This window comes from Abramis brama (genome assembly GCF_963993115.1).
Source record: "Abramis brama genome assembly, chromosome: 3".
Lineage (NCBI taxonomy): Eukaryota > Metazoa > Chordata > Actinopteri > Cypriniformes > Leuciscidae > Abramis > Abramis brama.
In genome coordinates, this window is record NC_139965.1 from 48540341 (window position 1) to 48552933 (window position 12593).

At 36.5% G+C, this 12593-nt stretch overlaps 1 protein-coding gene across 13 annotated transcripts in view; it reads left to right on the forward strand.

The window, feature by feature from the left end:
- LOC311079646 (receptor-type tyrosine-protein phosphatase delta) overlaps window positions 1–12593 on the forward strand; it is a 687052-nt gene that overhangs the window by 308300 nt on the left and 366159 nt on the right. For all 13 annotated transcript variants that reach the window (XM_084109251.1, XM_084109252.1, XM_084109253.1 and 10 more), the window contains exon 6: window positions 11222–11270. The gene's annotated coding sequence lies outside the window, so the exon portion shown is untranslated. The remainder of the gene's footprint in view (window positions 1–11221; window positions 11271–12593) is intronic.

Genomic DNA, 12593 nt, shown 5'->3' on the forward strand with positions numbered 1-12593 from the left:
GCATAATCACATTACTGTTCAATAATAATTTGTAGATAATTAGCATGGCTTGATTAAGATGAAGCTGTTCTCTCTCAGCTGTGTTTTACTCCACATTAAATCATTCTCTAATTCTTCTCTTTTCCTGCATCTGATGCCCTGATACCCGAGGCAGAGACATCCTCAAACAGCCTCTTAATATGTGTGTGTGTGTGTTCTTAAAGACATTTACCTTTGCTGCTGCTCATCCAATCTGCTTATTCAAACATCATTATCACTGTTAATATCTGGTTTGCACAAGAGCAATCTCCTGATCTCCCTCCATTTACAACTGGTCAGTTTAGATTTCTGTTTGGTCAATTTTCTTTTTCTCTTAAACTGCATGTTTCTCTTTCCCGCTGGCTGAAGATCTCTGAAACCACTGAGACACACACACACACACACACACACAAACACACGCACGCACACACAAACATGTTTGTTTTTCAATTATGGTGGGGCTTTACATTGACTACTATCGTTTTATCTTGAGCTAATGTTATTTTCTAAGCTCTAAACACTCTCTCTCTCACACACACACACACACACACTGCATTTCTGCACTTTTTAAAATTTTCATTAGGATGACATTTAGTATGTTTATTATTATTATTTCCTCATGTTGGCTGCTAGTTCATTTCCAGTTTTCCTGTCATTGTGAAGAAAGCATTTGGCCAACATAGGTAAATCCTGACCCACACACACAATTTGCTGCTACTGTCACTGCATGTTACAGTTCATGCTGCATTAAAGTCAGCATGAAACGGAAGTTGAAATCATCTTTTCTTCCCTATTGTGATGTTTATCTGAGTTAAACGACTAAAATAATTTATAATAAATATTGCAACATTTAATTAAAAATGCACAATATCTATGTTATTTATTTCAAATAATGTGCACTGATGAATCATTTGCAGTAAGACAAGATATCAGTATGACTGTATGTACAGTACAGTGTATGTACAGTACAGTGTACTGTATTTAGGGAGTCAATTTGGATGTCAATTCAATCATTGTAGTTGTGCACCATGCTGTCTTCTGTTCTATCTTCTACATACCTGTATTACGCTGCATTATGCTGCATTATGGCATTAAGAACATAAAATGACTGTAATATAAATATGATTCAGCACATAATTACATTTCATAACTCAAAAGGGGTGTCCCAGGGGAACATTCTCAGAACTTTGGTTAAGGTTCTGGCAAGGTTCTCTCAAAGTTACGAACAAACGTTCTTCCAGTTGTAAGCCCGTCTAAATCGGTCCAATGGCGGTTTCTGATAGAACGGGTGAAGGTCTCTGCATGTTACTGTCTTTCCTTTCATGCAACACAACAAGATTAAATTAAATTCATCTGACTCCATAAATGAAAAAGGTTTTAATGATATCCGAGCATCATTAAATGTGAGCGAATATTTGATTATTCCTTTTAACTCTTTACTTATATTTTACCCGTTCATATTAGGAAGCTATGTCGCTCTGAGGTCCTCACGCCTTCTGCTTAACGCGGGTCTCACGATCACAAGCTCGTCAGTTTTGGTCATCAAACTGTGGTAATTGGCTATATACCTGAGATATTCGCATTCACGCTTATACAATTAAAGATACTTTGGTAGTATCTTTAAAGTAACGTTTACTTCAGGCAGAGGTATGGCCACTATTACAGATAAAAGTTGACCAACATTACTTCTCTTATAAAAGCTTTGGATTGGCCATGCCGTGGTTTCCCACGTACAGTTATCTAAAGTAACATTAAATTAAAACAGAGGTAAGACACACCCAAATTTAGATTGGTCAAGCAGCATTTTTGCTGTTCTAAATGGAAATTCACTTCTTGTCTTTGTGAACCATGTACACTTGAATTAGTGCCAAATATTAGTCGTCACTAATCTGACGCAAAATTTGCGGTAACATTACTCTGGAAATTACCCCTGTTCTCGCGAGAGCACAAGTTGAATTTGCTCAGCGAGTTTACTCTGGCGTCGAGTAATGATGCTCATTAAATATGCCTTTGTATTCAAGCTGCACCAATCACATCGGGTTATCTGATATAGGCGAGCCAGAGGCGAGCTACCTGTAAACAGATGACGACAGCGCTGTGACGTCGAAGTCATTAGTAAACATTGCAAGATGGCTATGGATGAACACCAGTTGTTTGAAATGGCTTTGGCCGCTACAATGAACGAGTTAGACTTGGCTTTTTATCTAAAAGAGGAACAGAAGACGGCGCTCAAATCGTTCCTTTGCAAGAAGGGCGTTTTTGCTGTTTTGCCGACCGGATACGGCAAGAGTCTAATCTACCAGTTAGCTCCGCTGGTAGCTAAGCGTATGGGGCTTGTTGTGATTGGTCGTAGTGTTATCCAATTGCGTGCAGTGAGATTTTCAAATGCATGCTTGGTGCCGCCCCTCGAGCTGGCCGATTTTCATTAGTCGATGCCAGACCATTAATCTTTCAGATTTAGGTCTGGATTTCCAGGCTACGGTAACATACGAATCCATTTAATACTTGGGAAGACAATTTCAGAGTCAGTCGGAATAAAATCAAATGTAAAAATGTATTATGTCAGGTAAATGTATCATGCCAATTTCATAATCAGTTCAAAGATAATAAATACAAACTATCAAATGCTGTGGAATAAAGGGAGAAGATGCGAACCTGACAATATAAAATACATGATGCGCAGTGTCTTGGATATCACAGGCTAATTTGCATTTCTTTTTATAGACAGAAACTTCTTTCACGTGGAAACATTTGCAATGGGAATTTGCATTCAGAGTTTACACCTTTTGGTAGCAGAATGCCATTTGCTTGGAAGACACACCCTCCTCTGTGTGCAAGTTATATAATAACTTTATTACCTTTTGGTTTACTTCTTTGGGAATGAGACATTTGTACCAGTCACACTGAGACATTTCAAATGATACCACACATGTATAATACTGTATGATAATTATTCACATTAAACCATATATATAGATTTTTGGGTGAATTTTGGTGATCTCAGCATGAGAATGAGAAGGAATGGGGGAAGAGGGAAATGGATGTAAATTAGGATGATGCTCACTTCACAAGAGAGAGTTTAAATGTTAATTTCCTTTGTTTTCTCAGAGAGTTGCCCTCTCTTCCATTTCTTCCAGTTTTTCCAGTCTTACACAGTAACATGAACAGAATAGTTTTGCAAAGTTATCTGGCATTTAATAATTTCCTCGAAATATTATTTATACATCGTCCATGGAACACTTTTTGGTTACACTTTTTTGAAGGTGTCATTGTTACAGTGTAATTATACATTTAAGTACTGAGTTATATTAATTAACAACATGTACTTACTATAGGGTTAGGGTAGGATTATGATTTGGTTGAGGTTTAGTTGCATGTAATTATGCATAATCTACTCTTACTACTGTGATAAGTACAGTACATGTAACAAACAAGGACACTTTAAAATAAAGTGTTACCCACTTTTTTTCTTGAAATGTTTTAGATGGACGTTCATCTAATGTTATTTTTAATTATTTTTTTACATATGCTACTTTTATATGTTCTCTGAAACATTCCCATGTTTGCAAAATGATATCATGCAATGCTCTGTTAACATTTGCATATATATATATATATATATATATATATATATAAACTTTTTTAAAACATTTAAAAAAACGAAACATTCAGAGAGCATTTAAACAACGTTTTTATAACATTAGTAAAATATTCCCATAGCATATTTTTGAATAAGGAAGACATAGAGGAGATGGATAGGAAGATGTCAGATGAACAGACTGAGAACTTTATCTTTTTAGATAAAAACACATGGACATTTGCAGTTGAAAAAAGGTAATACATTACAATATATAATTGCATTAATCAGCAATATATAACAATATATTTTATTGCATTAATCAGCATATCGCAAAATGTTTAAAATCACAATAATATCATACAGTGCCTTAAGACCTGTGATAATATTGTATTGTGGAGTCTCAGGTGATTTCCACCCATATTGCCTTCTACAAATTATTTGCTGCATTATGGCATTAAGAACAAAATGATTGTAAAGCTTATTGTGGAACACACACACACACACACACATACACGAGCAGCATGCTCGTTCCAGAGCCCAGAAAACATTTGGACAAATCCAGCTCCCAGCTAAATGTGTTGGTCTGCCAAAGCTCTGAGAGCATCTCTGGAGCTCCTCCAGCGTCCTCTGGTTGCGCGGCCGCAGGAATATTACTGGGTTGGATTTGTTTACTGGAACTGTCACAGGAGTTCATCATTGCAGTAAAACGCTTTAAAAGAGCCGTGATTTGTAACGTTCGTTTGGCGTAAATGCAAACAACTCTGGTTTATCAGTCAGGTGCTGACTGCGTCACCCACAATGCCTTGTGATTGTGAAATGCCGCAGCGACGTGGCTTTCGGTCTAATTTATTCATCCACTTTCAACGGAAGCCATTTTCCCCAGTAGAGCGAGACTAGCGTAATTATCCTAATTAGTGCTAATTCAACATGGCTGAGCCCATTTTTGTAATGAGCCCCTCATGGAGAGCTCAGAGGAGGAGGGTCTCCGGTCACCGCCTCCCTTTGTTGCCACAGTAACCGTTTCCGTAGCGACCCGCTCTTGACAGTGATGGGAAATGAAGAGGGGTTAATTTCCCTGTGAAGGGGCACAAATTAAGGCTGAAATGAAAGAGAAAGTCAAATGCCTCCTGTTTGCAAATGAACTTCTGACAGACATTGGCAAAAAAAAAAAAAAATACACCATAATGAACAGGATCCACTACAAAATACAGCTTCAAATCAGACAGCATGTCAACATCACAACATCACAAACCAGCCCTTGTGAAAAACGTACACTTTAGCATATGCTTTACAAAGAGTGTTTGTTACAGAATAATATATTTAAAAAAAGACTTAACTGCATGTTAATTGCAATGAATAAAAATGTATTATAGTTTAAATTGATATGAAATTAAACTTTTTGACCCAGTTAATATTACTTCTATTGTCTTTGAAATATAATATATATATAATCCCAATATTAATTTGATGCAAAAAAAAAAAAAAATTAAACTACAATTTTTAATCTCATTCCAATGACACAATTCAAATACAGCAGAGGAATTAATTTTGTGCTCACTTGCTATCCTATTTTTTTTTTTTTTTTCAAAAGGCCAATAACAGATTGATCCTACGCCAAACTCTAACCTAACTCATTTTTTTATTTTTTTTGCCATTTTACACTTCATGCAATCAGAAAAGCTTGCAATTGGTAGCCTCTATGTAGCCCCGCACCTTTTCAGCACTGCGCTCATTGTGTTCTGTTTTCCGGTTTGTATTTCCACAGCATGAACAGATTTATGATTGAACCGCTCATTTTAGAATATGCATTGAATAAAAGAAAAAAATAGAATAAAAGAATATGCATTGCATTAACCCTGCTTGCATTTTAATGCATTGTATTTTTAGGGCTTGCATTTTTATGGGCTGAAATTCAACATGGTTGTATATTTAAGCTGTGAATATTTCAATTCAAAATTCACAAATGTTTTCATTATTAAAAATTCAATAATCCATATTCACCTTTCAGATTTCACTTCCAAAATGTTCATTCTGTTAAAAAATATATAACCTATAATAGTTGACAGGCAATTTTCGGTCCATTTTATTTCGCTTTACAAATTCACTTCCACAAATTCAGTGGTTCAAATTCGACAGAAAATTCAACATTTGACATCTGGGAACGGCAGGAATATCAGTAGATTGCCGATTGCTAATCTCCATAGCTGTTAGTCGAACTCACCAGCAGGAGGTGCAAGCGGCTGTTGATGAAGAAAAATATAGAGCAACGGGTGAGAGAGTCATTCATTCATAAAAACGGATTTACAGAAATAGAGCAAGCAGTAAGTATTTGTGATGATTATCAGGGCCAGTATATGGAAAAGCTGATAAAGTCTTCACTGTTACTTTTGTACATGTAAGTTTTGCACAGGTTTCTCTATCGTGACCGAGATTATGTTATTCCCCAATGCTGATGTACAGATCAAACGTTAAATCAAACGTTAAGCCTTATATAGAGAAGCTGCTGCAGAACTGGTGATTCCCTCAATACATCACTCTCCAGGATTCCCCTGCGGTCAGGACACTTAAAGTAACTCAATGGACAAAATACTGTGATGTAAAAGACCAAACTCCCACCTTATTGGAAATGTAGGCTATATTAATAGGCTACAGGCAAGCAGATGGACCAGAATATGAAAGTTTCACGCTAAGCGATTCCCAGTGAAGTACTGGCATAAGTTGGCCTGACACTGGATATTCACACATTTTGGGACCGTCTATAAAGTTACATACGACATTGGTACACATGTTTCTAACTTCAATAGCATTTGAAGAGAATGACTTACTATCATAAAACCAACTGTGAAGTGTTCATGTTGGTGCCAGGCATGATGCACACCTTTTATATAGGTATCAGTGTCATATCAGTGTCAAGCCAACTTTATGCTAGTACTTCATTGGGAATCGCTTAGCATGAAACTTTCAGATTCTGGTCCATCTGCTTGCCTGTAGCCTATTAATATAGCCTACATCTCCAATAAGGTGGGAGTTTGGTCTTTTACATCACTTTATTTTGTCCATTGAGTTACTTGTCCTGACCGCAGGGGAATCCTGGAGAGTGACGTATTGAGGGAACCCCCAGTTCTGCAACAGCTTCTTGCCAAAATGCAACCTAGGGTCTTTTTGTTAATCTACCCGAGGCAAACTTTAGTTTAAAAGCATAATTAGAATGGAAACACCACTTTTAAGTTTGATCGTTTTTGGTCAAATTGCCTTTTGAATGGGAGTGCTAGGGGCACGACTATGATAGCATCAAAATCACTATTTTTAAAACACTAAAGCCCTGTTCACACTGCCAGCGACACGCAGCGACTAAGCGACACGATCCCATTCATTTCAATGGAGCGCTAGCGACTTCCTGTGACACGAGCAACAGTGACCATTGGCGACAGAATGTGGGCGTCAAGCGATGCGAGACGCGACAAAAGTTCAGAAATTTCAACTTTATGCAAATGAGGAGCGATTTTCGAGAGAGACATCCAATAGGAAATAATACTTTCAGTGGAGCTCACGTCATCATCTCGAGTGCAGGCAAGACAGAAGAGTTTGAGGGCGATTTCACTGTTTTATATGATTTGACTGTAACCACATACATGGATATAATAAAATGATCCATGGAAAATAAACTGTCGACAGTCTCAGTGAGTTTAATTCATACATTTATAGTTCGAGTGTTGTAATTTTATGATGCAATTTTAGCACTGCTGCAGTTCATTTTACAGTTTCCCCTGCATTATGTTGACTAGGCCTATTAGGGACAAGAAAATTGATTATTTGTTAAATTCGAATGACGTATTAGTGATTTATGACAGTATGAGTGAGTTTAATTTGTTGATTGATCGATCGTTAATCTAGTAACGTTAAATAATTTAATCCACTGAACACTGCTGTGGTAATATAAAAACACTCTCCCAACAGCATACTGTTACTTTTAACTCTTTGATTCTTTTAATTCTAATTCGTAGTCAAATTAAAATGATATAGTTGTATATATCACTTGTGATGGTATTTTGTATAGATATGGCCAGACGTGCAGTCTACCAAAAACATTAGAGCGACAGCACTACGAACGCCCACAAGCGACTCTCAGTACAGAGACTAGCGACATACAGCGGCAAAGTCGCTGGCGGTGAGAACGGGGCTTAAGAAGGCTCAACACAACATGAAACTTTGCTCGAAGTATCACCAGGGGCTCTACACATGAACTCGAGCATTGAGAACATTGTTTGTGTGCTCAGAGTTTACTAAAAAGAAAGATTTTGAACAACTCACTGTAGCTGTTGTTGTTTCCGTCCGCCGGGATTTTGTCAGTCAAAAATAGTCAATCACATGAACATTCATGACATGTGTTCCTCTGTTTAGATTCTCTGTGTTTTATAATACATATGTACATCTGTACACCAAACACAAACTTTTTGAAAAAAAGGTCACAGGGCCCTGTTATTGTTCAAAAATGTAATAAATCGTTCAGTTGATTACATCAACATATTCAATGGAAATTAAATTGATTAGAGATGATTTTCAATTATTAAAATTTAGTTAAACCATTCAAATGGAACCCAGAAACATTTAATTGGAAAACAAAATGGAATCCATAAATAAATAAAATTTGTTAAAAATTAAAATTAATTTCACAGAGCCTACATGTCTTTGATTTTCTGATCTGTAGATGTGCCCATTCTTCAATGTGCGTATGAGGACTTTTTGTTAACCTGTTTTTTTGTACAACAGTTAAAAAACGGTGCGCCCGATCAGAATGAGGTGACTGACGTATGTGCTGAAGTTTTGTTCCAAATAGATGCATTGCATTGAATTGACTTGCAGTTTAAGATATATTTCAGGAATTGGATTGGATTCATTCACATAAATGATAATCAGTGCATGTAAACATACATTTTGCTTTATATAGCACCAAATTTTCTGGCCTACAGGTTGACATTCAGCACAATGACATTTGGATGCTAAAAATCTTTGCAACAGTTTTTACGCAATATAGTGCTTGTTCAGTTTGTATATTGATTATGATTATAATAATAATAATGATTATACTGTACATGTTGCAGTAATGACCGTACATGTCCACTGGCGCAGAATGGCTGGAGCTGAGTAGACATTTTCATTATATTCTCTATAAAAGCTGAGTGACAAGCTGCTGCAGGGGATCATAGGATTCCCAGCGGGGAGCACATGACTGCTGAAATGTGCAAATGAATGGATTTAGTGCCGAGATCACATCGTTGAATGTTACTGTGTTTAATGCAGGTTTCAAATGCAGTTCAAATGGACTGTGGCTGGACTAATAAAAGTGTATTAAATAGGCACATTGGGCTCTTGAGAAGAAAGTATTTGTTTTTCTCAGCTGTATATATATATATTATATACCATATATATTATGAGTTATAATTAATTGTAAATATTTAAATGAGCTTAACAATTTGTGTCTTTAGTTTCATTTTCATGGACTGTTTTACTTTCCTGCCAGTCAGTAGTTGTCATGGATATTCATTCAATCATCACACCTGTTCGTTATTTAGTCATCATCACTTTGTATTTTAGTTCTTCTTTGTTCTCAGTTGAGTTTTCAGGTTTTGTCGTGTCAACACACTGTTTCTTCGTACCTGTGGATTACCTACGTTTGTTTTATTTAATAAATACTTTTTTCGAGAGAGAGAGCCGATTGTCCTCATTATGAGCAGTTTGCTGGATGCTATTTCAATAGACACATTTTATCTTTTTAATATATTTTAAATATATCTTGCCCCCCCCCCCCACCCCACACACACACACACACACACACACACACACACACACACACACACACACACACACACACACACACACACGCACACACACACACTCAAACACAAGGCTTCCTGAAGACAAAGAAGCTGGAGATGTTTATTTCAGGCATCTACTGTATTTATCGTCTTTGGCCAGTGAAATTGGCGTGTTTCCAAATGTACTTTAGACACGGCTCACACAGAAGCATTCCCATAGTCAGTGTCATGATGCAGCGTCAAGTGCCTTAGAAAGGGAACTGCATTTTCTGTATTTCATTTCTGGTTAAAAAAAAAAAAAGGAAAAAAGAAATGGACGCAAAAGTGCACAAACCCTTCACATAGATCAGCAATCAGAATCAGCAAAATATTATTATTTTAACAAAATAAGAGGGAATAAAAAATGTAAACATCTGTTATGTGAAATAGCTTATTCAGGACAGTACTAGTTAAAGAAAAAAAGAAAAAAAAAGGAAAAAAAAGAAAAGAAACAATCCTGTTGTTATTTTTATTTTTTATGAACATTTTGCAGGTTCTGCAAGGTGTTTGTGAACAAAAAATTGATTCCCTGATTCACAACCCACCATATCTGTTTTCATCTGAAATATTTCCAAACATTGTGTTTGATTTTGTATAATTATTTCAGCCTGCATGTATAGTTTTAACATACATTATGGGCCCAAAATAGGCCTCTCAGTGTAGTAAAACCTGACTTCACGAGCACATCCTAACTGACCCTGATGTTTGTCGATAATGGAAATTAAATTTAAAAGTTCAAATATACAGAAACTGAAGTCAGAGTTTAATTTGCCATAAACCCTTAATCTTGATGTTCTTGTTGGAGGTGTGGATCAGTTTTAAGGACACACACACAGATATATCTGACAATATAATTTCTATCCAGAGAGAAATGTCTCTATTCATCCTAAATTTACATGTATTGAGGTTTGCTGGTCACATTTTGTGTTCCTCCAAGCATATAATCAACATTTCTAATGAAAAATAACAATGTTACGGCACAATTATCCTAAAATGTCAGAGTCGCTTTTCAGTACGACTACTGCCAAATGAAATTCAAATGAGTTATCATTATGCATATTTTTATTTCTACAAGATACAAATGAAACATCATAACAATTAAATATCTGAGTGGCATGTCAGTGATTAAAGGGATAGTTACCAAAAATTTTCAAATGAGGTTTGCACAAATGATGCCGTTTCTCCATGTTTTGCCCTTTTTAGAGTTTAACAGTTGTGGTCACTTAGATCTGTTGTTGTATCTGTTGCAGCATGAAGATTCACAATGTATATATTATGGGGCCTGTAAGACTCTTTTTTTTTAAATAAATAAATACTTTTTATTTAGCAGGGATGCATTACATTTATCAAAACGGGCATTTATTATGTTACAAAATACTTGTGTTTCAAATAAATGCTGTACTTTTGAGCTTTCTGTTCATCAAAGAATCCTAAAAATAATAATAAGAAATAATACGAATAATTGATAATAATAACGTTTTCCTTGAGCATCAAATTAGCATATTAGAATTATTTCTGAAGGATCATGTGAAAGTGAAGACTGAATAAATGATGCTGATTCAGATTTGCACCACAGGAATAAATTACATTTTAAAATACATTCACACAGACATAGTTATTTTAAATTGTAATAAATAAATAATAAAAACTCTTGTTAAATCTCTCTCTTTCACACATTTTAAAGAATCACATAAGTTTAATCATGATGACTGTTTGTATATTTTCATATAGTTTCTCATATGAAATGTTTTTTTTGTTTTTTTCGCAGGTCTCCGGAGGGAAAATGTTCCACTGACTTTCAGTTCTGCAACCTCAAAGTAAGATCAACCAACACTGACACTGACACTGACATTAACACTGACACACACACACACACACACACAAAATGCACGAACAGCTCTGAGAAGCCTGTACACATGTATGAACCAGTGTTTGAGGCTATTGATCAGTTAATAAGTGATAGTTGGTTTGGTTGTGATAACATTTGAGACAGATGAAGATGAATATGTCTGTTTGTCTCTGCTGAAGGCTGCCTGCGCCGTCAGGCTTTGATGGAGCTGTGAATATGGATCTCTTAATGCTCATATGATGGGCGAGTGTGATCTGTGTTTGTGATCATTGGTGTTTGTCTGCATTGTTTTGCAGAGACGATCATCAGCGCTGATTTGGCACACACTTGACTGCTGAATTTGTCTCTATAATGTGCTGTTGTTTCTTGTGTTCGCTCTTGATTTCTTGCAGATGTTACAGAGATCTCACTGATGAACGATCAAATACATTCATTTGCCACCATGTCTGAGATGAACAATAGATCCGGTTCTTCAGGACGTGCCATTTGAACAGATCTGCCTCCACTCTTATTCATCTTTAATCGAGTCTAAACCCCAATTTATACTTCTGCGTCCAACTCATGCTGTAGCTACGTCATAGGCTGTGTGTAGCACGCGTAGCCTACGGCATACCCTGACGTGCACCTCTCCAAAAATGTAACAACGCGTCAATTCTACACGGACCACAAGCGCTGTGATTGGTCTGCTAGAACCCCTCCCTCGGGTTTCACATGCTCCCTCTGCATGTGTAATTGCATGTCAACGCAGACAACGACGCAGAAGTATAAATGAAAACCAACGCATAGCCCAAAGCAGCGTAGGTCCGACGCAGAAATATAAATCAGCCTTTACCTTTGCTCTTTCCTTGAACGCGGTTACTATCAGTGACTTCTATCAGGTCCTCTATCAGTGACTTCTATCAGGTCCTTCTACTGCTGTTCTTGACATTCAATTTAACCTGTTTTTTAAGTTTAACTGTTTTATCTGTCTTCAACTTCCCTGTCTGCTGTCTTTGACATCACAGTCTGTAGTGAAAGTAGGCAAATTTCAAACAGCATTTTCGTTCCCTTGAAGGGCACTCCGGGAAGGGGACACCATTTGTTGGGACTTTCCAAATTAAAGTGAATAATTGAATCCCTTCATGAAGGGCCCTTCCACAAGTCTGTTAGCAAAGGCTACACATGATGATCACTTCAAGGAAGTTATTTGATCATTTATGGTTATGTGACCCAGGGTGGCGATTCATTTTAAAGCTAGATGTTGGTAGAGTTCAAGTGAACATATAAACAGAATAATTCAAGTTGTTTTGTT